This window comes from Aulonocara stuartgranti (assembly GCF_965226115.1).
Source record: "Aulonocara stuartgranti genome assembly, chromosome: 17".
Taxonomy (NCBI): domain Eukaryota; kingdom Metazoa; phylum Chordata; class Actinopteri; order Cichliformes; family Cichlidae; genus Aulonocara; species Aulonocara stuartgranti.
The window spans coordinates 32,021,939-32,045,673 of NC_138953.1; the positions used below are offsets into that span (position 1 = coordinate 32,021,939).

Sequence of the window (23,735 nt, forward strand, 5' to 3'; positions counted from 1 at the left end):
GTTCTGTTCTTCCTCTGGTTAGTGTTTACTCTGTTCTGCCCGTGTGTTCCTGTATCTAGTCCGCGTTTCTTAGTTTGTGTCCTTTCATGTGTAAGTTCCTGTTTTATTGTGAAGGTCTGTGTCTTATGTGAGTGTTTTCAGTTTGCCTCCCTAGTCTCGTCATGTTAATTACTCCCAGCTGTGTTCCCACCTGTATGTAATCCCCCTGTGTTCTCTGAGTGTATTTAAGTTGTGTCTTCTGTCATAGTAGTTGCTGGTTTGTCTGTGTTGTTTCCCCTTGGTCTCCCTGTATGTATTTCCCCGGACCTCCCTGCACCGTCATTCCTGGTTTGTGTTGTTAGTTTACCCAGTTTAGGTTTCGGTTTCATGTTCACACCCCGTTGCTGTTTGTACCCACTGCTGTAAATAAACACTCACCTGCACCAGAGCTTCCGCCTTTTGGGTCCTTACTACAAATCCACACGGCTTGCCCCGCAAACCGTGACACCGTGTGTAAGTAGGCAACATTGGTGTGGAGGAATTTTGTCCCCTTTGTGTCTTGAATTTTGTTTTAATTCAGCCACTTTGGAGGGTTTTTGAGGATGAACAGCCTGTTTAAAGACGTGTTGTCATGATAGGCCACTTCACAACCTTCATTTTGTTTTTCCTTTCTCCTTTTGTCTGTTGGTGTGTTTTGAATCATTGTCAGTGACACTGGGGTCAATTAGTTTTTTGCATAGGTCCAGGTAGATTTGGATCAACTGTGTTCCTTTTTTCCTTTAATGCAAAAAAATCTATTAAAAACTGCATTTTATATTTGCTTGGCTAACTTTTGTCTAATATGAAAATTAGTTTGACGATAAATATTATATAATACTTCTTCATGTGTGTCTGGAAGAAGTGTGATGGCAGACGTTGCTGTGAGATTTTTTGGTTTTGCCTTAAGCTCGATAGTAACATCTCACTTGAGTTTTTATTTCATTTAGTGATATTAATAACGCAGCATTCACTAATTTGATTACTGAACGCTAGCGCAGTGGTGTCATGATTGAAATTGGTGGAACGATGATGAGAGGCATGCAATCACACCAGTTGAAACAAACCTCAAGTTAATAACCATTAGGAAAAAATAACAAACAGTGATACAGTGAACAGTGATATGCAATAAAGAACATCTGAGAACACAACTGAAAAGTTAGTGCAAAAACTTCGCTTGTGTACAATAGTTAAACCTACCATCCACCACTGCTTACAGTGCTCCATGCCCATCTGGACTTTATTGCAATAATGTTTGTGTGTTCCCATTGCTCATTATGACTGACAGGAATCATGGCCAGAAATGTGAAAATAACACACATTTTAACTAATATTTATCTATCATCATATTCACTTCTTTGCATGCAATACTCAAGGACTTCCTTCACTGGTAAAACACCGCTGGGGACCTCCACATTAGATTCTCTGATAGTAAATGAAAATGAAAGATGGTTCGATGCTGGAAACCCCACGTGTACCCAGATGGCCTTTTTGTGTCTGTGGGCTATTTCAGTAGCTGCTCATATAAACAATTTTATGCCATCTGTTTAGTGATGGATTTGAGTCCATCTGTCTAATCAAACATTGCTGGAAGTTCCTAGTTTGCAGGAATGTGAGAAATGAGAATTAGTCAGCAGTCAAAAGTTCATATGAATTTAAATAAGCATTGTATAGATTTTGTCTGCTGAAATGAAATGTTATCCCAGCAAGAAGCCACTTCATCTCTTTCATATGGATTGTTTCATTCAGCTGTGGTAGCCCACAGTGTACTTATTTATTATTTACACACTGCAGGGAAAGGGGTACTCCCTTCTTGTAAAGTTCTGTGTGGTGTATTATGAGATGTAAATTACTTTACAATACACAACGTTAATACACAAATCCATATCTGGTAGTTGCCAGCAGCAATATAATTTTGCAATCTTATTCTCTGTGAGATACAAGCACTGCTATCACCCCATTTTGCCAGAAAATTATGTTTGTATTTACCAGGTAAAAAAGGTCGAGCAACAAAAAAATGCAATTGGATGTGTTATGGAAATTGCATAGAATTGCGCTTTCACATACATGAGCTTGAGACATAAAAGCTACAAGTCACAGTGCTGCTAGATTCACCCAGTACATTCACCCATGTAAACTCAAGACATTATATATAAGTGCAATATTAAAATGTTATTTGTGATCCCATGAATAATGAACTAATGAAAATAAGTCTAGCACATTTATAAGTGATGTATGTTCAAGGAACTAAAAGTTAAACAAAGTCGAAGGCAAAGCTGTTGGTTTTTGTTCCTTTTATCTGTTCAGCTGAGGTTGTCTCTGTAAAATATGCTTGAGTGCTCCTCTCTTTTCCTGTACCACAAATGATCCGACCAACTGATTTACCACAGCATTATGCCTTCTTGCGCACACATACATGTTATTGGATTGATGACCAGACAGTTACACACACACACACACACACACACACCTACACACACACACACACACACACACACACACACACACACACACACACACACACACACACCTACACACACCTACACAGGTGGTTGGCTAACAAGACAGCTTGACATGTGCAAGCAGGTTTTGCTGACCAGTGGGGGTTTCTTACTGACGTTAGGAGAAATCCCACAGTCATTTAACTCTTCGCCCGGCTGTTTTCACACCAGCTCTCTGTAGGCTGCTTAACACAAGCTGGGCTGTCAAAAGGGAGAGGGAGAATGTGTCAGAGCATAGCTCCACATAGGTTCCCAATCATGTGCATATACTATTGGGTCTTCAACACATACATGTGCAATGTATGTGCAGAGTGCAGTCGGTGTGTGTTTGTTTATGTGTGGGCGAGAGAAGCAGGAGTATGCTTCTAATTTTTTCTGTAGCCAAATGTAGTGTGTTGTGTTTAAGGTGTGAGATATGCCAACATGTTTGTGTCAGTGTCTGAACTGGCACAACCCTACCCACCCTCTATCAGTATCACAGTTCTTCTTTACATGTATTGCAGTTGCACAGCCGGTTGTGTCAGTTGGTTTGAGAGTTATATGTTGGAGCACAAATAGATGGGGCCAGTTGGTGACGGCATGCAGCGTGGGCTTTTTTAAAGATTTGCATAATTTTCCTTATGCTCAAGTTATCGCTCATCTTCATTGTTTTACTGTGTATGTGAATGATCACAAAATATCATAGAGGCATCAATAGCTTTTGGAAGAAAAAAAAAAGAGGCAAGATCAGCAATCAGGTTTACTTGATTGTGCCAATATGCCTGAGTACATTACGTGGTTTAGGCTTAAATAAAGAAAGTCTTTATGTGCATGGGTTTCTGCATGGAATGTCTATGTGTGTGTGTGTGTATGTGTGTGAATTAGCACAGAAACATCACAGAGAGCTTGACAGTTTTGGGTGAAAAGAGCCAAGCTCAGCTCTGTGACAAGTCTAATTGATGCACTGCAAGAAATCTGTCATTGCACAGTGCCAACTAAGTTGCTCAGAAGAGGAAAAAATGGAAGGCAGCGGATGTGATATATTAGATTCATGGGCTTTTAAGGCAGTTTGATTACAAAAGAGGGAAAAATGAGGATACAAACAGAGGTGAGACCATTTAAAAGGAGAAGAAGACAGAATTGATAGATAGTAAATGCAGACACATCATCCACAAAAACAATGAACAACAAAATTGATGCAACTAGACAGAATAGACAACAGTCAAAGGTAGAAGATAGCAATGTGGGTAGGTTGGGTGGAAGAGCAAACAGAAAGGGAGGGACAGAGAGTGCATGCAAAGAAAATATGCAAGCCGCAGGAGGGATGCAAGTGTTCAAGTCAACAGCTGTGTACTTTAAAATGTAATTTTATAAAAACAGAATAACAAGGGAGAAGAAAGATTAGTCTGAAACATTCACGCTTTGTTCTTAATAAGATTTTGATATATTTTTCTGCCTATTGCTGTGAGAGCAACAAATATACAGTGGGGCAAAAAAGTATTTAGTCAGGAATGAATGAATATTCTTTATTGTCATTGTCACAGGTACAATGAAATTGAAAGATGTCTCTGGTCAGTGCAACATCACAAAAGATAAATACTTAAAAACTATAATTAAATACTTAAAAACTATAATGATAGGATATAAAAGATAGAAATACATATAAAATACAGTATTCTCATACCGTAGATACACCCAAGCAATCCAGGCCTAAGGCCCCATACAGACACTCAACATACGACCTAGTTGATATATCACTCAAACAATCAATCACTCAATCAATTTGTTAGCGCATCCAACAAAACATGTCTGAAAGCATTCCAACATCAAGGGCACAAATGACAACAGGGGCAATGAAAGTCATCTACTTTTAGTAGCATTGAGACATGATATTGCAATTGGGTAGAAACTGTGTTTGAGTCTGTTAGTCCTTGTGTATGTTGTTCTATACCGTTTACCTGAAGGCAGCAGTTCGAACATGGAGTGTCCAGGGTGTGAGGTGTCCTTTATGATGTTATGGGCTCTTTTGAGGCAGCGGGAACTGTGTAGGTCTTTCAGTTTGAGGAGAGGGCAGCCGATTGTCCTTTGGGCAGCGTTGATTACTCCCTGGAGTGCTTTCCTCTGAGCCACTGTGCAGCTAGCGTACCATATGCCTATGCAGTACGTTAGTATGCTTTCGATGGAGGCTCTGTAGAAAGACACCAGCAGTCTCTGTGTGATGTTGTTCTTCCTAAGCACTCTCAGAAAGTACAGTCTCTGTTGTGTCTTTTTCAGTAGCTCAGAGGTATTCACACTCCAGGATAGGTTTCCCTCTATGCTGACTCCCAAGAAGCGGAAGTCTGCCACCCTCTCCACACAGTCGTCGCTGATGATTAGTGGTTGGATTTCTGTCTTGTGTCTTCTGTAGTCAATTATGAGTTCTTTGGTCTTTTTCGTGTTTAGGAGAAGGTTGTTATCCTTGCACCATGAAGACAGCCGCTCCACCTCATCTCTGTAGGCAGACTCATCTCCCCCAGATATGAGCCCCACCACAGTAGTGTCATCTGCGAACTTTACAATGGCGTTGCTCTGGTGGGCGGGGGTGCAGTCGTGTGTATAAAGCGAGTAGAGCAGTGGACTAAGCACGCAGCCCTGTGGCGACCCAGTGCTTAGATTTAGGGCTGGAGATGTGTAACATCCCACTCTCACTCTCTGTCTGCGGTCGGTGAGGAAGCTATTGATCCACTTACAGGTGCTGTGAGGAAGCCCTAGGTCTTTTAGCTTGGCGTCCAGTTTGTATGGAAGAATGGTGTTAAATGCCGAGCTATAATCCACAAAGAGCATACGCACATAGCTTCCTTGCCTCTCCAGATGTGTTAATGCTACATTGAGTGCTGTTGCTATGGCGTCCTCTGTCGATCGGTTTGCTCTGTAGGCAAACTGGTGTGGGTCAAGGCTGCTGGGTAGGGCTGCTGTAATGTGGTAACGCACAAGTTTCTCAAAGCACTTCATCACCACCGGGGTTAGTGCCACTGGTCTATAGTCATTTAGGCTAGAGATATGAGATTTCTTGGGCAAGGGTATTATGGTGGAGGTCTTGAGGCAGGGTGGGACGTTTGACTGTTCAAGGGATTGGTTAAAAATCCTGGTGAAAATATAGGCAAGCTGGTCTGCGCAGTCTCTCAGCACACGTCCTGGTACGCCATCTGGGCCGGCTGCCTTCCTTGGGTTAACAGCCCGCAGGGTGCGCCTCACTTCATGCTCCTCCAGAGTGATGATGGTACTGCTGCTGTGGGCTGTATGGTGTAGCTGTTCCTCTGAGGCATAGGGTGCAGTGACCTCAAAGCGTGTGAAGAAGATGTTCAGCTCCTCCGCCAATGCTGGGTCACCTTCAGCCATACCTGATTTGGACTTGTAGTTTGTCAGCTGCTGGACACCCTGCCACACCAGCCGGCTGTTCTTACTCTCCAGGTGGTTCTCGATCTTCTTCCTATAGTCCGCCTTGGCCTTCTTAATGCCTTTTTTCAGGTTGGCTCTAGCCCTGCTGTAGCTCTCCCTGCTTCCGGACCTGAAGGCGCTGTTCCTCTCTTTTAACAGCTGCTGGACTTCCCGGGTCATCCATGGCTTTTGGTTGGTGTAAACCCGGATCTGCTTGTCTACTGTGACAGTGTCTATACAGTGTTTGATGTAACAGAGGACACTGTTTGTGAACATTTCCAGGTCTTGATGTTGGAAGATATTCCAGTTGGTTCTGTCAAAGCAGTCCTGTAGCTGTTGAGAAGCGCCCTCTGGCCATGTTGTTATAGTTTTAGTGATGGTCGACGCAGTTTTCCTGATTGGGGCATATGCAGGAATTAGGAGCAGGGATAAATGGTCAGATTGGCCCAGATGTGGTAAGGGTCTTGCCCTGTAGCCCTTCTTGATGTTGGAATAGACTTTATCTAAGGTGTTAGCCCCTCTCGTGGCACACTTCACATGCTGGTGGAAATTAGGGATAGCTGTTTTTAAATCCACCTGATTAAAATCACCCGCTATAATGTGCACTGCGTCAGGATATTTATTGAGTTTATGGATATTTATTGAGTTTATAGATATTTATTTATTTAGTCAGCCACCGATTGTGCAAGTTCCCCCACCTAAAATGATGACAGAGGTCAGTAATTTGCACCAGAGGTACACTTCAACTGTGAGAGACAGAATGTGAAAAAAAAAATCCATGAATCCACATGGTAGGATTTGTAAAGAATTTATTCGTAAATCAGGGTGGAAAATAAGTATTTGGTCAATAAGAAAAATACAACTCAATACTTTGTAACATAACCTTTGTTGGCAATAACAGAGGTCAAACGTTTACTATAGGTCTTTACCAGGTTTGCACACACAGTAGCTGGTATTTTGGCCCATTCCTCCATGCAGATCTTCTCGAGAGCAGTGATGTTTTGGGGCTGTCGCCGAGCAACACGGACTTTCAACTCCCGCCACAGATTTTCTATGGGGTTGAGGTCTGGAGACTGGCTAGGCCACTCCAGGACTTTCAAATGCTTCTTACGGAGCCACTCCTTTGTTGCCCGGGCGGTGTGTTTTGGATCATTGTCATGTTGGAAGACCCAGCCTCGTTTCATCTTCAAAGTTCTCACTGATGGAAGGAGGTTTTGGCTCAAAATCTCACGATACATGGCCCCATTCATTCTGTCCTTAACACGGATCAGTCGTCCTGTCCCCTTGGCAGAAAAACAGCCCCATAGCATGATGTTTCCACCCCCATGCTTCACAGTAGGTATGGTGTTCTTGGGATGCAACTCAGTATTCTTCTTCCTCCAAACACGACGAGTTGAGTTTATACCAAAAAGTTCTACTTTGGTTTCATCTGACCACATGACATTCTCCCAATCCTCTGCTGTATCATCCATGTGCTCTCTGGCAAACTTCAGACGGGCCTGGACATGCACTGGTTTCAGCAGCGGAACACGTCTGGCACTGCGGGATTTGATTCCCTGCCGTTGTAGTGTGTTACTGATGGTGACCTTTGTTACTTTGGTCCCAGCTCTCTGCAGGTCATTCACCAGGTCCCCCCGTGTGGTTCTGGGATCTTTGCTCACCGTTCTCATGATCATTTTGACCCCACGGGATGAGATCTTGCGTGGAGCCCCAGATCGTGGGAGATTATCAGTGGTCTTGTATGTCTTCTATTTTCTGATGATTGCTCCCACAGTTGATTTTTTCACACCAAGCTGCTTGCCTATTGTAGATTCACTCTTCCTAGTCTGGTGCAGGTCTACAATACTTTTCCTGGTGTCCTTCGAAAGCTCTTTGGTCTTGGCCATGGCGGAGTTTGGAGTCTGACTGTTTGAGGCTGTGGACAGGTGTCTTTTATACAGATGATGAGTTCAAACAGGTGCCATTCATACAGGTAACGAGTGGGGGACAGAAAAGCTTCTTACAGAAGACGTTACAGGTCTGTGAGAGCCAGAGACTTTCCTTGTTTGAGGTGACCAAATACTTATTTTCCACCCTAATTTAGGAATAAATTCTTTACAAATCCTACCATGTGAATTCATGGATTTTTTTTTCACATTCTGTCTCTCACAGTTGAAGTGTACCTCTGGTGCAAATTACTGACCTCTGTCATCATTTTAAGTGGGGGAACTTGCACAATCGGTGGCTGACTAAATACTTTTTTGCCCCACTGTAGCATGTCATACTGAGCCATGGATAGACCTCCCCTTATCTGGTTGTATCATGGTTTAATGACACTGTTTCGCTTGCTCACAATACGATGTGATGACTCTTGGGGTGTGGTGGTGCGTCGTTTTTGGGGGAATTTAAGGCAGCTGTGCAAAGATGGAGTGAAAGAATGGAAATGAGAAAAGAAGCAAGAAGGAAAAGAGAGAGACAGCAGCCAAATGATGTGAGAGAACTCATGTCAGACAGAGCAGCCTTGAAAAAAACAAAAACAAAAAGTATCATCTGGAAAAAGAGAAAGTAATAAGGATGCAACTTGAGAGGAAAAAGAAAAGGATTTAAAAAAAAGTAATGGAAGTAGACATATTGTGTAACTTGGAAAAGGCAGATGCCCTTAGGGCTGTCTGTGTATCTTGAGGCAATGTTTCAAGGGGCAAGGCCTTTGCTTTAAGTACTCTGAAGTTTTTTGCAAAAGTTCAAGCCCTCCTGCTCCTTCTTCTCCAAGTTTGTTATTGAGCACACAGTCAGCAATAACCTCTCTTCTTTCTGTTCCCAGATCTGTTATTTCAATATATAATAAAAAGGAGATTCTGTAAGGATGAGACTGCATTTGAACACGTACTCCGTATTAATTCTAACACACCACTGGGGGTAAGAGACTGAACCAGGATTCTTGAAAACCAGGCCATGTCACAAATAGAAAAGGAAAAAAAACCCAAAAAGCAAATATAAAAGTAAATATCAGCCATACTGTCAGAAATAATGAGAATGATAATTTTTACACAATCAGAAATATACATTAGATAAATAAATAAATGCATTTTCTCAAAATGCTAGGAATATAAATTTTATTGTTATTTATATTCCATTATTATCACGTGAGTATACTATTATTTAAAGTAAATAAAGTATTGAAAGCAAATGTATTTATAATGTATTAATTTGTACATGTATACATGGATTCTTTTGGTCATTCATATTATGTTTTCCAGTAAAAAGTATATTTTCCCCTCCCAGTTCTACCAGATTAGTAAGCAAAAGTCAAATAAAACCAAAAAAAGTGCCATGTAAAACTGAAGCAGAGAACATTTGCCTTTCTTCAGATGGCAAATGGTCTCTGTTTACTTTGTGAGTAGTTTGGGAGTGTTTTCAGACAAGTCAGCATCTTCCATGCAAACTACCAGCAACCCTGGCAACTTGCTAGGGACCAAAGCATCACAGATTGTTGCTGACAGGTTTCTAAGGCCTCCATAACTGAGGTCCAAACTATACTGAAATTTCATTGCCAATTAGACAGTATTTGTAGCACCATTATAAATATACTACTAGACTAGACATTGTACAGCGCCTTAATACATGCATTTAAATACTTTTGCCTATTGTCTGTGAAGGTTCTCAGTCATCCAGGTCATCGTAGTCAAAGGAGCTTGCAAAGAAAAGCGTCTGGACTTCTTTAAGTTACTTGAAGACGTTTCACCTCTCATCCGAGAAGCTTCTTCAGTTCTAAGGTCAAATGGTGGAGAGTCCCAGATATAAACCTAGTGGGAGTGACCCCCCACAGAGGGACAAAAGGACCCCCTGATGATCCTCTAATCGCCTGAGCCAAGGTGTGAAACTGGGTGTGGGTCCCAATCAGCCAGAGTTTCGGGTGAGTTCATTGTGAAACCTGGCACCACCTTATCATGCGAATTCCTGAGATCAGATGGCCCAGGATGTGAGTGGGCATTAAGGCGTCTGGGGAGGGAACTGAAAACTGGATTATAGATGGCAGAGAGTTGGTGTCGTAAACCACCGCCTCTGTTCAAAGATGGTCGCTCACAGTGGACATAGATGGCTTCCTTCACTCCTCTTTCAAACCATTTGTCCTCTCTGTCCAAAATGTGAACATTGGCATCCTCGAAAGAGTGACCTTTGACCTTAAGATGCAGATGGACTGCTGAGTCTTGTCCTGTGGAGGTGGCTCTTCTCCTCTTCTTCTCCATAGGACAAGACTCAACAGTCCATCTGCATCTTAAGGATAAAGGACACTCTTTCGAGGATGTCAATGTTCACATTTTGGACAGAGAGGACAGATGGTTTGAAAGAGGAGTGAAAGAAGCCATCTATGTCCACTGTGAGCGACCATCTTTGAACAGAGGCGGTGGTTTACGACACCAACTCTCTGCCATCTATAATCCAGTTTTGAGATCCCTTCCCAGACGCCTTAATGCCCACTCACATCCTGGGCCATCTGATCTCAGGAATTCGCATGATAAGGTGGTGCCAGGTTTCACAATGAACTCACCCGAAACTCTGGCTGATTGGGACCAACACCCAGTTTCACACCTTGGCTCAGGCGATTAGAGGATCATCAGGGGGTCCTTTTGTCCCTCTGTGGGGGGACACTCCCACTAGGTTTATATCTGGGACTCTCCACCATTTGACCTTAGAACTGAAGAAGCTTCTCGGATGAGAGGTGAAACGTCTTCAAGTAACTTAAAGAAGTCCAGACGCTTTTCTTTGCAAGCTCCTTTCACTTTTGCCTATTACGCACTATCATGCACAAATAGATCTGAAGCTATTTGCCAAAGGACATTTGCTGACAAGAGGAGCCAGGGATCTAACCAATGACCTTATGATTAGTAGATGACTTGCTTCATCTCCTGAGCCACAGCAGCCATGTGGCATACACTATTCTGAGTAACAATTGAATACGCATTATCACATAAACAGCCATGACTTTAACTTCAAAGAAAAAGAGGCCATGGGGCCTGATGCTGAGAAAGCCTTGGGGCATAAACACATTTTGGTACAAGTAAATAAAAAAAATGTATCAGGGCTGCTGGAGAGGAATAATAAAGCCTCTCTATAGGCTCATTTGAAAGGGGATGGAACAGTTTATTTAACATCACTGAATCACTTATACATATATATGTATGTATGTGTATGTGTGTGTGTATGTATGTATGTATGTATGTATGTATGTATGTATGTATGTATGTATGTATGTATACACACATACAGTGGGGCAAAAAAGTATTTAGTCAGCCACCGATTGTGCAAGTTCCCCCACTTAAAATGATGACAGAGGTCAGTAATTTGCACCAGAGGTACACTTCAACTGTGAGAGACAGAATGTGAAAAAAAAATCCATGAATTCACATGGTAGGATTTGTAAAGAATTTATTCCTAAATTAGGGTGGAAAATAAGTATTTGGTCACCTCAAACAAGGAAAATCTCTGGCTCTCACAGACCTGTAATGTCTTCTGTAAGAAGCTTTTCTGTCCCCCACTCGTTACCTGTATGAATGGCACCTGTTTGAACTCATCATCTGTATAAAAGACACCTGTCCACAGCCTCAAACAGTCAGACTCCAAACTCCGCCATGGCCAAGACCAAAGAGCTTTCGAAGGACACCAGGAAAAGTATTGTAGACCTGCACCAGACTAGGAAGAGTGAATCTACAATAGGCAAGCAGCTTGGTGTGAAAAAATCAACTGTGGGAGCAATCATCAGAAAATAGAAGACATACAAGACCACTGATAATCTCCCACGATCTGGGGCTCCACGCAAGATCTCATCCCGTGGGGTCAAAATGATCATGAGAACGGTGAGCAAAGATCCCAGAACCACACGGGGGGACCTGGTGAATGACCTGCAGAGAGCTGGGACCAAAGTAACAAAGGTCACCATCAGTAACACACTACAACGGCAGGGAATCAAATCCCGCAGTGCCAGACGTGTTCCGCTGCTGAAACCAGTGCATGTCCAGGCCCGTCTGAAGTTTGCCAGAGAGCACATGGATGATACAGCAGAGGATTGGGAGAATGTCATGTGGTCAGATGAAACCAAAGTAGAACTTTTTGGTATAAACTCAACTCGTCGTGTTTGGAGGAAGAAGAATACTGAGTTGCATCCCAAGAACACCATACCTACTGTGAAGCATGGGGGTGGAAACATCATGCTATGGGGCTGTTTTTCTGCCAAGGGGACAGGACGACTGATCCGTGTTAAGGACAGAATGAATGGGGCCATGTATCGTGAGATTTTGAGCCAAAACCTCCTTCCATCAGTGAGAACTTTGAAGATGAAACGAGGCTGGGTCTTCCAACATGACAATGATCCAAAACACACCGCCCGGGCAACAAAGGAGTGGCTCCGTAAGAAGCATTTGAAAGTCCTGGAGTGGCCTAGCCAGTCTCCAGACCTCAACCCCATAGAAAATCTGTGGCGGGAGTTGAAAGTCCGTGTTGCTCGGCGACAGCCCCAAAACATCACTGCTCTCGAGAAGATCTGCATGGAGGAATGGGCCAAAATACCAGCTACTGTGTGTGCAAACCTGGTAAAGACCTATAGTAAACGTTTGACCTCTGTTATTGCCAACAAAGGTTATGTTACAAAGTATTGAGTTGTATTTTTCTTATTGACCAAATACTTATTTTCCACCCTGATTTACCAATAAATTCTTTACAAATCCTACCATGTGGATTCATGGATTTTTTTTTTCACATTCTGTCTCTCACAGTTGAAGTGTACCTCTGGTGCAAATTACTGACCTCTGTCATCATTTTAGGTGGGGGAACTTGCACAATCGGTGGCTGACTAAATACTTTTTTGCCCCACTGTACATATACATACAAACACATGTCTCCATGCAGAGTCGGTACTAGTCTGAGTAGGTACTAATGGAAAAGTGGCTTAATTTCCCTGCAGTGGAAGACAAAAGCAAGGTTTGACCACCCCAAACAGCTGCCAATCAACACAAACATGAAATGCACTAACATACAATATAGTAAAACGACATACTAAGTCTTTAGCTCTGCACTGTTAAAACTAAATGAAACTAATTACAGCAACCACAGACATGTATTGGCCTCGGTTCAGAAGCCCAAAATTCACACTGGCAAAGCAGCAGTGTGGCAATCTGTCTCCAAGTTAGGCTCCCACACACAGTTCTGCCTACAAGGGGCTGTGCCTAGACCCAGGGTTCACATCTCACAACAAAGTTAACTGGTAATGTATTAAAGGTGTGAGTGAGAAATGAATTAAAAAGTCAAGACACTGAATGCACGAATGGCAGATTACAATTTATTTGCTTCATGTTACACCTGGCTGACAAAACAGCTGTGAGACAAATAAAAAAAAACTTTTAAAAAATGGAGAGAAAAGAAAGCCAAGCTATTTAGCCCGAGCAATCCAGTCATCATGCAGCAAAAATAAACACCTCATCAAATTGTAAGAGCACTCAAACTAGAATAAACCACACACACACTTGCTCGTAAGTGGCTCATTCAACTACAGACTGAGGAAACAACCCTAAGTAGCATTATTTGCCTCTTGACTCAGCATTTCTTTACTAACAGAAAAGGCAGAGAGAAAAATGTTCGCTACAAAAGTCTGTTATTGATCTGATGTCTGCTGAATCAAATTCATTCAGCAGGCAGAGAAAGCCAATTTGCAGAACAAACAAAGATTTTCCAGTTAGCCTGTCTTAAGAAATTACCCAGGATGATGTGTTTAAAAAAAAAAAAAGAAAGAAATCACACACAGTTTTGCTCCTATATGGTATTGATACTCTGAGAAGCTACAAATCATATACCAACATCAAGGTGATCACTTTGCACTGTGAAGTCCTGCTTAGTTTAACTTTAACTATGCAAGTAAAGGAAAGATTTTAAGATCCACTCGAATATCTAAACGTGGTCTTATACAATAAACATGTATGCACCTTGAAAAAAGTAACATGATGCCATAAAGGTTAATAGCTTTAAAAATTATGTCAGTCTTTGAAGAAAATCTTTCATATATCTCAAGACATACAAAAAAGAAATATTTATTGATGTAAATAAATGAAGGATGTTTTCCATTCTTTGCTAATGGTCTTCCTCAATTACTCACTTCTGAATTTGAAATGTGAATCTAAATGGCAAATGGCCTGTATTTGTATAGCGCTGTATTAGTCCCTAAGGACCCCAAAGCGCTTTACACGTTCAGTCATCCACCCATTCACACACACATTCACACACTGGTGATGGCAAGCTCCATTGTAGCCACAGCCACCCTGGGGCGCACTGACAGAGGCGAGGCTGCCGGACACTGGCGCCCTCTGACCACCACTAGTAGGCAGCAGGTGAAGTGTCTTGCCCAAGGACACAACGACCGAGACTGTCCAAGCCAGGGGCTCGACCAGCAACCTTCCGATTACAAGGCGAACTCCCAACTCTTGAGCCACAATCACCCCTTCTACTGAAAGAAGGTGCCAGATTACAAAGCAATAGTAGTGACACAGCATAAGTGAAATTTAGTGTGTCCCCTGGAAATCTTAAGTAAAAGTTTAACATTACTGCTTAACACTTACGTTTGACAATAACAAAAGTAACTTCGCCCTGTAACTTGTCAGGTGCTGCACTGTTTTGTCCCATGACTAATGTGAAAAAATATTTTCTACTTAGGATGTTGTATTTTGTATCTTTGCCACCATGTAACCACATCAGTAATTTTTATCCACTGTTTGCTCTTCCTGTCATATGGACAGCAGCTAGTGAGTGCTCCACCAATGCTTGGTTGAGTCATTTGTTTACTTCTGCAGCTGCTAGTCTCTCCTCCTCCTAACTTCAAAGCGTGGCTGTACTCGACTCTGTGTTTTTTGTCCTCAAGTGGTGAAACAAGTTTGTTGTTTCTATGTTTAGGAGAAGCAGTTTTCTTGCATTATTTGCACAATACCACTTTTTCTGGAGGATGTTCAAGGAGCTCCGACTTTATGTGCTAAACTATCATCAAAAGGGTGACATGCAGCTCTTGACTTCAGACATGCCTAGTACGAGGGAACATTAAGACATGGTGTTGCTATAGCAAAGATATTGTGATATGAAATTGTTAAAATAACAAGAAGAAGTGTGTTCCAGTACTAACTCAGATGATATGATATGGCACAGCTCTAAAATACCCAAATGTCCCAGTAATAGACACGCCAGTCCACTGTATCCATTTCTCGCTTTGCTTCTCCAAAGTGTGGAATGGACACGCTTGCAGAGGTTGCATTACCAGTAGAGGGAGATAATATATTTAAAGCCAAAAAGTTGGTAGTGAGCAAAAAGCATATGAAGTACACTCCAGGGTCCTTAATTGCCAGAAACGATTAAGCTAGGTGGCTAATATGTATTTATATGTCAATTTGTTAATAATGTCTGTTTAATTATTATTGATTATTTTCATGTTGGCTTGAAAAAAAATATCTCCCTCTGCTGTTACTGCAAATTCTGCATGTCGACATGGTGTCTATTACATGTTTTGCTGTGATACTGGCTGGAAATATTGAAATAGAATAACGTATACAACATAGACGTTACATATCCTTTACTGTCCAAAGAAAAGTAGCTTCATTCAGACTTGGAAATTTTGTATTTTTCAGTTTTGTTCAGGTTTATATGGAAGCCTGTTTCCTCTACTAAAAAAAAAAAGAAAGAAAAAAAAGTGAAAATAACTCTAAATTTCGAGAAAGATACTTTTTTTGTGGTGGAAAAGGGGCATCCATAGGGTTCAGGTTCAGTTACATAAAAAAATAGCTTTTATTTATTAAGGTCAGCTAAAACCAGGCTAGCTGCTTTTATTCCCTGTGCTAAGTTAATTTCACTGCCCGTTGTTTGTAGCATTTTAAATAACACTTGCTGCTTAAAAGCAATGAAGTGTATTTTTTAAAATATCTAAATAAGCAGACAGGCAAGCATTGAAGTCAGCATGGCATACAGTGTAGGCTGGTAGCTATTCAGCTGTACAGCCAGAAATTCGCTTGTTTATTAAACTAGACAACAAGCCAGTTAATCAGTCACGCAGGCATACAAGCAGGGCTGCCATGTGCAAAGCAGCCTACTTCATTCGGTGGTCAGCCAGGTCACCATCACCTAGCCAAATATCCCAGTCAGTCAGAAAAGTCACCCAAATATTTAACAGAGCATGCTTTCCCTCTCCATGTCTGTCAGTCAAGCAAATAAGCTTTTCTGCCAATATTGCTTCGAGAGTCACAAGAAGGTGGGTGAGTAACAGACCTGAGTTTAACCAGAAGGAGGTGAGAGAAACAGAGACGCAAATCAAGATAAACAGGAGTAAAAATGGAAGCTTAACAGAATACTGCTCGGCATTCAGCGGCAGAGCCAGCAGATATAGTATTCTCTGCATTCATTCAATAACGGGCTAGCTGTGAGAAATGATTTGTGGGTGCAGGTGTGAGGCCTGTGGTGCACACATGCAAAATAACCATAATAATGAGATTCATTTTGTCAGTTTAGTACAGTGGATGGGTGAGAGAAATTATGCAATGTGATAATTTGCAAACAGAGAAGAAATCTAATAAAGTAATAAAGCCAACGGTAATACTTCATTAATGGCGTCTGAATTGACAGAAATTAGTGGGTGTGAGTGGCAATAAATGACAGAGAAGGACCTTAGCCATTGTTTCATAAGGCACAACGCTGCCAAAAGCATCGTTACACATAATTTTTATGTGCACTCACGAATGCAGTCATCTGCCCATGTGACACACACTGAAAGTAGAAACGGGCAAATGGGCATATAAACATGCGTGTGTGTGGTCATAAAGCCTTTTGGAATATTAATTTTCAGCCTTGTGATAAGATATGAGACCTTTTAAATGATTAGCTGAACAGCCATTTTCGAAGCAATATCACCGGGCAAAAGTCTTTTGTTATGCCCTAAGTGTTTGTAATAGTGACAGAATAAAAAGGAATAAATCATGAAAATGACACAACATTACAGCTGGGTATGACAGCCAGGGGACCAATGGATGTGGGATGGTATAGATGGAAAATTTCAGTTATAAACACAAAATCAACAGCCACCAGAAGGCTTTGCTAATTTGTGGTGACCATTAAAAAGCCCTCTGCTTTTAAATAGCTCAGGTTTTTCAACATTTTTCATCACCTCTCTTTTTTAAACTCTGTTCCCTTCGGAAAATGTGTTTGACCAACTATTCTGTAATATATCTGGTACAAATACACACAGAGAAAGACAGCAGCATGATCATAAACTACAATATATAAAAGAAGGACACACATCAGCGAATCGTTAGGTTTAAATGTTTAACCAGCTGGTTTAACCAGTGCAAATAGCAAGTAACACTGAGTTGGAGGCATTTTGACATGTAGTTGTGGTCAAACAACCTGCTGAATTTCAAATTGGGTACCAGAAAAAGAGAAAATATCCAATGGGTACCAATTGTCCAACCACTGTTATCAACCATGCAGAAGAGCATATTTGAACCCAAAATATGTCAAACCTAGAAGCAGAAGACCATCCCAGGTATCACTAGAGTCAGCTAAGAACAGGAAACCGAGGCTGTGAATTACACAGGGCCACTAAAGTTGGGAAACAGAAGAGTGGAAAAATGTTTAATGATCTGATGAGTGTCTACTCCTGCTGTGACATTCAGATAGTCAGGTCAGAATTTGGGTTAAACGACATGTAACCATGGATCCATCCTGCCTTGTATCAGTGGTTCAGGTTGTTGGTGGTGTAAAGGTGTGGGGTATATCTTCTTGGCAAAAAAGATATACCCCACACTTGATTACTGTTGTTGACCATGTCCATCCCTTTATGAGTCTACTGCTCTTTGGATGACGCTTTGAGTAGAGTAACAAAGCTCAAAACATCTCAAACTGTTTTTTTAAACATGACAATAAGTTCACTGCACTCAATCTAATCGAGCACCATTGGAATGCGATGGAATGAGAGATAATGGACCAAAATCTCAGCGGAATGTTTCCAACATACTTTTGAATATGCAACAGAGAATTAAGGCAGTTCAGAAGCCAAAAGGAAGTCTAACCTGATACTAGCAAGGTGTAACTGCTAAAGTGTCTAGTGAGTGCAGTTTCTTGGTCTGAAAAATTAAGTCAGTGGAGAAGTACCCAAAGCGAATGTTCTTTTTAATAGTCAGCAGGGAGTAACCCCTCTGTGTACACAATTGAATAGAAGTATATGAGAAAATGGCCCTTAGTTTCCTTGATTTGTGGCCCCAGGAAACACATTCCTGCTGAGATTTTGGCCTCGGTTGCCAATTTCAAGTATTACTAAATATAGCATATTTAAAGGTATGAGTTAGTGCAGGGAGCACTCTGTGTTTGAGTGTGACAGTAGCAAAATATTTGCCTTCCACACCATCATTTGTTTATTTGCAACTATACTTTCAGTTTCACATAAAACATTGCTCTCAAAAGAAGCGATCGTAGGTATAGATGTCAAATATTTGCATAGTGAATATGACATTCAATCACCCACACTTTCAAATGATTTTGCATTTATTATTACAACTTAATCACTTATGAGCAGATCTAGACCAGCAATGCCACAGTCATAAATCAGCTAAGCTTCCATCTAACCATTCCAGATGTTCAGCGTTCTAAGTGTGCACCTGATGCCCTTGAGGGGAGTTAATGTATTCAAAATGTAGATTTAATGTTTTTCAAGACAAAGGTAACATTTAAATAACCCAGTGGCTCCTCATACGCTATATTATGTATTTTATACTTTACTGGAAAGTTGTAACCTGCAGCTAAGACGTTGTTGGGCTGAAAATCACTTACTACTTCCACTGAGTGAATCAGGCTGTTTGGTCAGATATCTTCCTCCCAGCTGTTGCTGTGCTGTATACACTGAGCAGCTCTGCCAGATAAAACAACTTCAACTTGAGTTACCTCCATTGCACACTGCCGCTGACCATGCCTGGATCTCGGCAGGTTCCAAGGACTTGTCAGGAATCGTAGCGGGGCATCATGATTGTTAAATGACTTTTTCTCTCATTTTTGTTGATTATACATAGGTTTGCTGTTTGCTGGCAGAAACTTGTTTTTCCCGTGGAGAGGGAATTGCAGCACAGCGCTCACCACTTGACTGCAGGTTCCAAGGTTTTGCAACTTTTTAAAAAATCTTATTTCAAAAAGTACTGTACACTTAATGTTTGATTGCATACAAACATCTAGTGGACAAACTACCGGCTGAGTTGTCATTTCATGGTTTTATGATTGCGTTTATGAAAAAAAGTAATATGAATTCAGTATTTTAACTGGCTGGGAAAATGTGGACAAAAACAAAAATATTTGTAAAAACAGCCAAACTCTAAAAAGAAAAACAAGCCTAAATAGCTAAGTGAAACTTTGAAACTACTCTTAAACAGCTTGTCAGATTTAACACTGCACAAGACTTTAACATTATTTCAATAAAGGTTATGTAAGGCATTGAGAAAATTGACAGAAAACCCAAAGGTCCATGGCCCAAAGCACTTCAATGCACAGCCATGACCCTGCAAGGAGTGGATTTAGGTTCTGATGAGGTCATGGAAGGTGAAAGAGTTTAGTTAAACTTTCCAGACACAAGTGTAGCAGTAGTAACAGGATTAACTGGGGTTGTAATTGAAAGGGATAAAGCTGTTAACTCGACTCCCAATGTTGTAACAGATGTCGAAACAAGCTTTAGAATATCTTATTTTATCCCAGGGTGTCAAATACTTGCAACATTGAAGGCCCACAGAGTGATTAAAATCTTCATTTGCTTTGCTGCCCCTGACTAATTTTTTTTTTTTTTTTTAAATTTTGGTTAGGTTTAAGAAAATATGGATGTTTGGGTTAAAACATGTCCCTTCATTAGCCTCCTGCATTCAAAACTGACACTTGTCCAGTGTGATGGCTGTATCTACAATAGTAACATTCATTATGGTTTCTCACTCTTCCACATCAACACCATTTTTAAGTTATTTTTTGTTGCAATTACTGGAATTACATGATACATGTAGGCAGCACGGTGGCATGGTGGTTAGCACTGTTGCCGCACAGCAAGAAGGTCCTGAGTTCAATTCCAACATCAGGCCGGGGTCTTTCTGTGTGGAGTTTGCATGTTCTCCCCGTGTTTGCGTGGGTTCCCTCCGGGTACTCCGGCTTCCTCCCACTGTCCAAAGACATGCAGCTTGTGGGGATAGGTTAATTGGAAAATCCAAATTGCCATTAGGTGTGAATGTGAGCGCGAATGGTTGTCTGTCCCTGTGTTGGCCCTGCGACAGACTGGCGACCTGTCCAGGGTGTACCCCACCTCTTGCCCTATGACAGCTGGGATAGGCTCCAGCGCCCCCTGCGACCCTGAAAAGGATAAGCGAATGGATGGATGGACAAGTATTTGTTCATTTGCTTCAGCACATTTTGACACTGCAATGTATTCTTGAATTACCTGTCTGCTATTCCAGTCCTTTCTTGTTAATACAAAAGAGGAAGCTTTTATAAGTTGGTCAAAGTACCAGTTTCAACAGGTGGTTTACCTGCTGCTTCTGGGTTTGATTGACAGTATCATAGTCCTATTTCCTGTTCTTAGTTCTTTCCTTGCCTGAGTTTTCGTATTTTGTACTTCCTTTTGTACCTCCGAGTCCTGCTATTGGATCCTGCCATGCCTGCCACACATAACGCTATGACAAAGTACAGAACAAACCTGATGACACTGCAAATTCCAGAAAGCATGAGAGTCATGAGTAGCAAAGGCTGCTCTATTTATTGTTATTATTTTGTTCATTATTAGCAGCCTTGTTTTATTCACTATGTTTTATTTTATACATTGCTTTGTTGTGCATTGGACTGAATAACTAATCAACAGAAAAAAAAACTCCCCATATGTTAACACAACAGGGGGAAAATAGTATTTACTGAAACACACTGTTCATTAGTCACAGATTGCTGTCTTTAACAGCCTTAAATTGCTTTGTTGTGTGGGGTTTTATGTGAAACGTGTTGATCATATTTATTGATAGTCTGGTGTAATATGTAGCTTTGTTTACAACTAAGCAACACTTGCCTACGTCATTTAACAGGAAAGCGTTATCAAGATGTGATGATAACTAAAGCGGCCAGTAGGTAACAGTGTGGAGATGGCTGTCAGATTGTTTTGAAAACACGATACAGCTCCGACACAATTATTTTTGAATGTTTTAGTATTTTGCAAAGCTTCGTTTTACCCACCACTAGAACACACTAGTAACTAACTGAGCTTGAACACAGTATGACAGTATGACAAGGAAACACATCCAAACTGAGGCTATATGTACACAAATGAGGTAATGAGGGAGGAGGGAACACCTGGGTAACAAGATACCCTGGAAACTAATCAGGATGAAGGACAAGGGGAACTAAAACTTAAGATGAGGCATAAAAAAACACTGACTGTCAAATTAAAACAGGAAGTAACTGATTATATGCAGTGACAAGACCCTAACACACTTAAAGTTGGCACAGAAGGACATCAGATGAATGTTAGATGAATGCTACAGTACAAAAATACCAGGGGGCGCATACAAAAAGAAACCCTAAACAGAATACTAATGGAAATAAACAGGAACTGCAACAAAGAGCCAAGACTTAAAACAGTAGGCAACATCACAGTCAAAATAGCAATAAACAAACTGAGAACCAAACAGAACATAGGATAAACAAGAGTTCAAATCCATGAAAACTCAAAGGTCTTCGTCCATGACCAAGCACCATGACACCTAATGGACCAAACCATCTGCAGCGATAGCATGGGGAGAAATAGGGTTTCTTCATATTCATGACGGTCTGCTCTGCTAGCACATACATTCTGAGTTTTCTCTGATTTGCAGAGGTCAGTTTGGGTTTCTTTCCGAGTGGTTCTCTTTAGCTGAGGTCAGGAGGTTCTTCGCAGGCCTCCATATGTGAAGAATAAGGAGTGAGAAACCCGTCTCACTATTGCCATAACCTGCTGCGTCATAGCACCGACGCCAAAGGATCCATTATGTGTATCTGTGAGATGGTAGTGACTTTGCTAAAGCAGCAGTAGTTGAAACCCCGGTGACGATAACAAGCTGGAAAGACACTTAAAGTGCATCCCTAAGGGCAAAGTGAAAAATGTGTTTTTCAAAGAAAGTCTCCCGACTTTCAAAGCAGGATTCAGTTAACAGCTGCAAAATTCCGGCTCAGCTTGTTTGAAAAAAATAAGCTACTCTAAAAACATTTTCCTGTTGTTTCAAAGTATCTGATCTCATTGGGGCTTTTTGTTTGTTTGCTTTTTTAGTCTTATTTTTTTCATTGCTTTATACCTGTAGTTTTTCTTAGAGCAGGAAATATTCAAAATAAAATCCTCTAATTTGTCATTTAAAAGGAATCCAGCACCTCCCATCAGCACTGCTCACTGTTCTGGTTTCATGTAAATTCCACAGAAAAAAAGAGATTTGGCATGTCAAAGATAGGTACAGCATGAAAGCCAAAGTCATAAGCATGGGGGAGTGAATGTATGAAAGAGAATGAGAGCAGGGGAGAGAATTAACGAAAGCAACACAGATAATGTTATTAAGGTTTTCTTTTATTCATCCTCATGTTATATTATTTCCACGGCCTTGACGCCTTGTCAGGGTCTCTGGCTGCTTGATAACTGTGTCCACTATTCCCACAGGGCCTTTTTTCTGCAATAGCACCATGTTCTTATCTCAGAAGTACAGACGCTCACATACAGACACACACAAACACACACACAAACATGCACTGACACAAATGCAGAAATTTGCTCGTGCTGCATTGCACTTGTGCCGCCATAGCTCACAGTCTCATATGCGCATGTTCAGAAAAGCACATTACAAGCAATCAAAAAACTTCCCGTGTTCCTGTGCATTTCCACTTCATGTGGGTGCACATATACTTACAGCTTAAAAATGATGACACACTTACATAGATGCAGATTGAAAAGGAATATCTAGTTGAATCTCCATAGCAACAACTAAAATAAGTGTCATTTAGAGAAAAGGTGGGGAAAAAACAAACCATGATGCATTTTGTGTCTATAAACTAGCAACTGCAGGACAGATACAGGGATAAACCTATGTGGCTTTTCATGATCCAAGTCTAAAGAATATGCGTATTACAAGAGAGAAGATTTTAACAATTTCACGTGTGGACAGTGAAACTGGAGCTAGCAGCTCGGTTTACCTCACTTACAATCATGACTCATACCAGGCTAAAACAGCCTGGCTAGAGTAAAAATTTGCATATTTTTTTGTAACTGAAAGAAGTGTGGAACACTATGCAAGACTTTTGTGCAGATTAAATAAGAAATAATAATCAGTATATGTATACTTTGCATGTGCTATTTTCCCCCAATTACAAACACTGCCAATGGTTCTCAGACTGCCGGGCTAACTCTCATGCCAGGGCAGCGAGTCGCTGCAGGCATGGCACAGATGACCAGAGAAAAAACATGGAGTGAAACTAAGCTGAATGAATGATTCTTGGTTTGATTCTCCAGGCTTGCTGAGGACTGTTTGTATGGATTATACAAGGTTTCATATGCCTGTGTGGGTTTTTCTCAGTGTACTCGGGCTTTAAGATATTTATGTTAGCTTTATCGGTGATTCCTGGACTTATCTACGGAGACAAATTAGATAAGCACATATACATACAGTAAAGACCTGTGTGAAAAAGGTAAATGTGTCTCATAGTGCAAAGTGCTTTGAGAGGTCAGTAAGATTAGAAAGATCATATATAAATGCCAGCTCATCTATTCTATTTGTGGTGACTTTTATTTCACTTAAACATAAATTT

At 41.1% G+C, this 23,735-nt stretch overlaps 1 long non-coding RNA gene across 1 annotated transcript in view; it reads left to right on the top strand.

Moving 5' to 3' along the window:
- Nucleotides 1–287: 287 nt before the first annotated feature.
- The window catches only part of LOC309692757, a 37,266-nt gene continuing 13,818 nt past the window's right edge, over nucleotides 288–23,735 (top strand). The window contains exon 1 of the long non-coding RNA XR_014272435.1: nucleotides 288–492. This is a non-coding gene — a long non-coding RNA (uncharacterized lncRNA). The remainder of the gene's footprint in view (nucleotides 493–23,735) is intronic.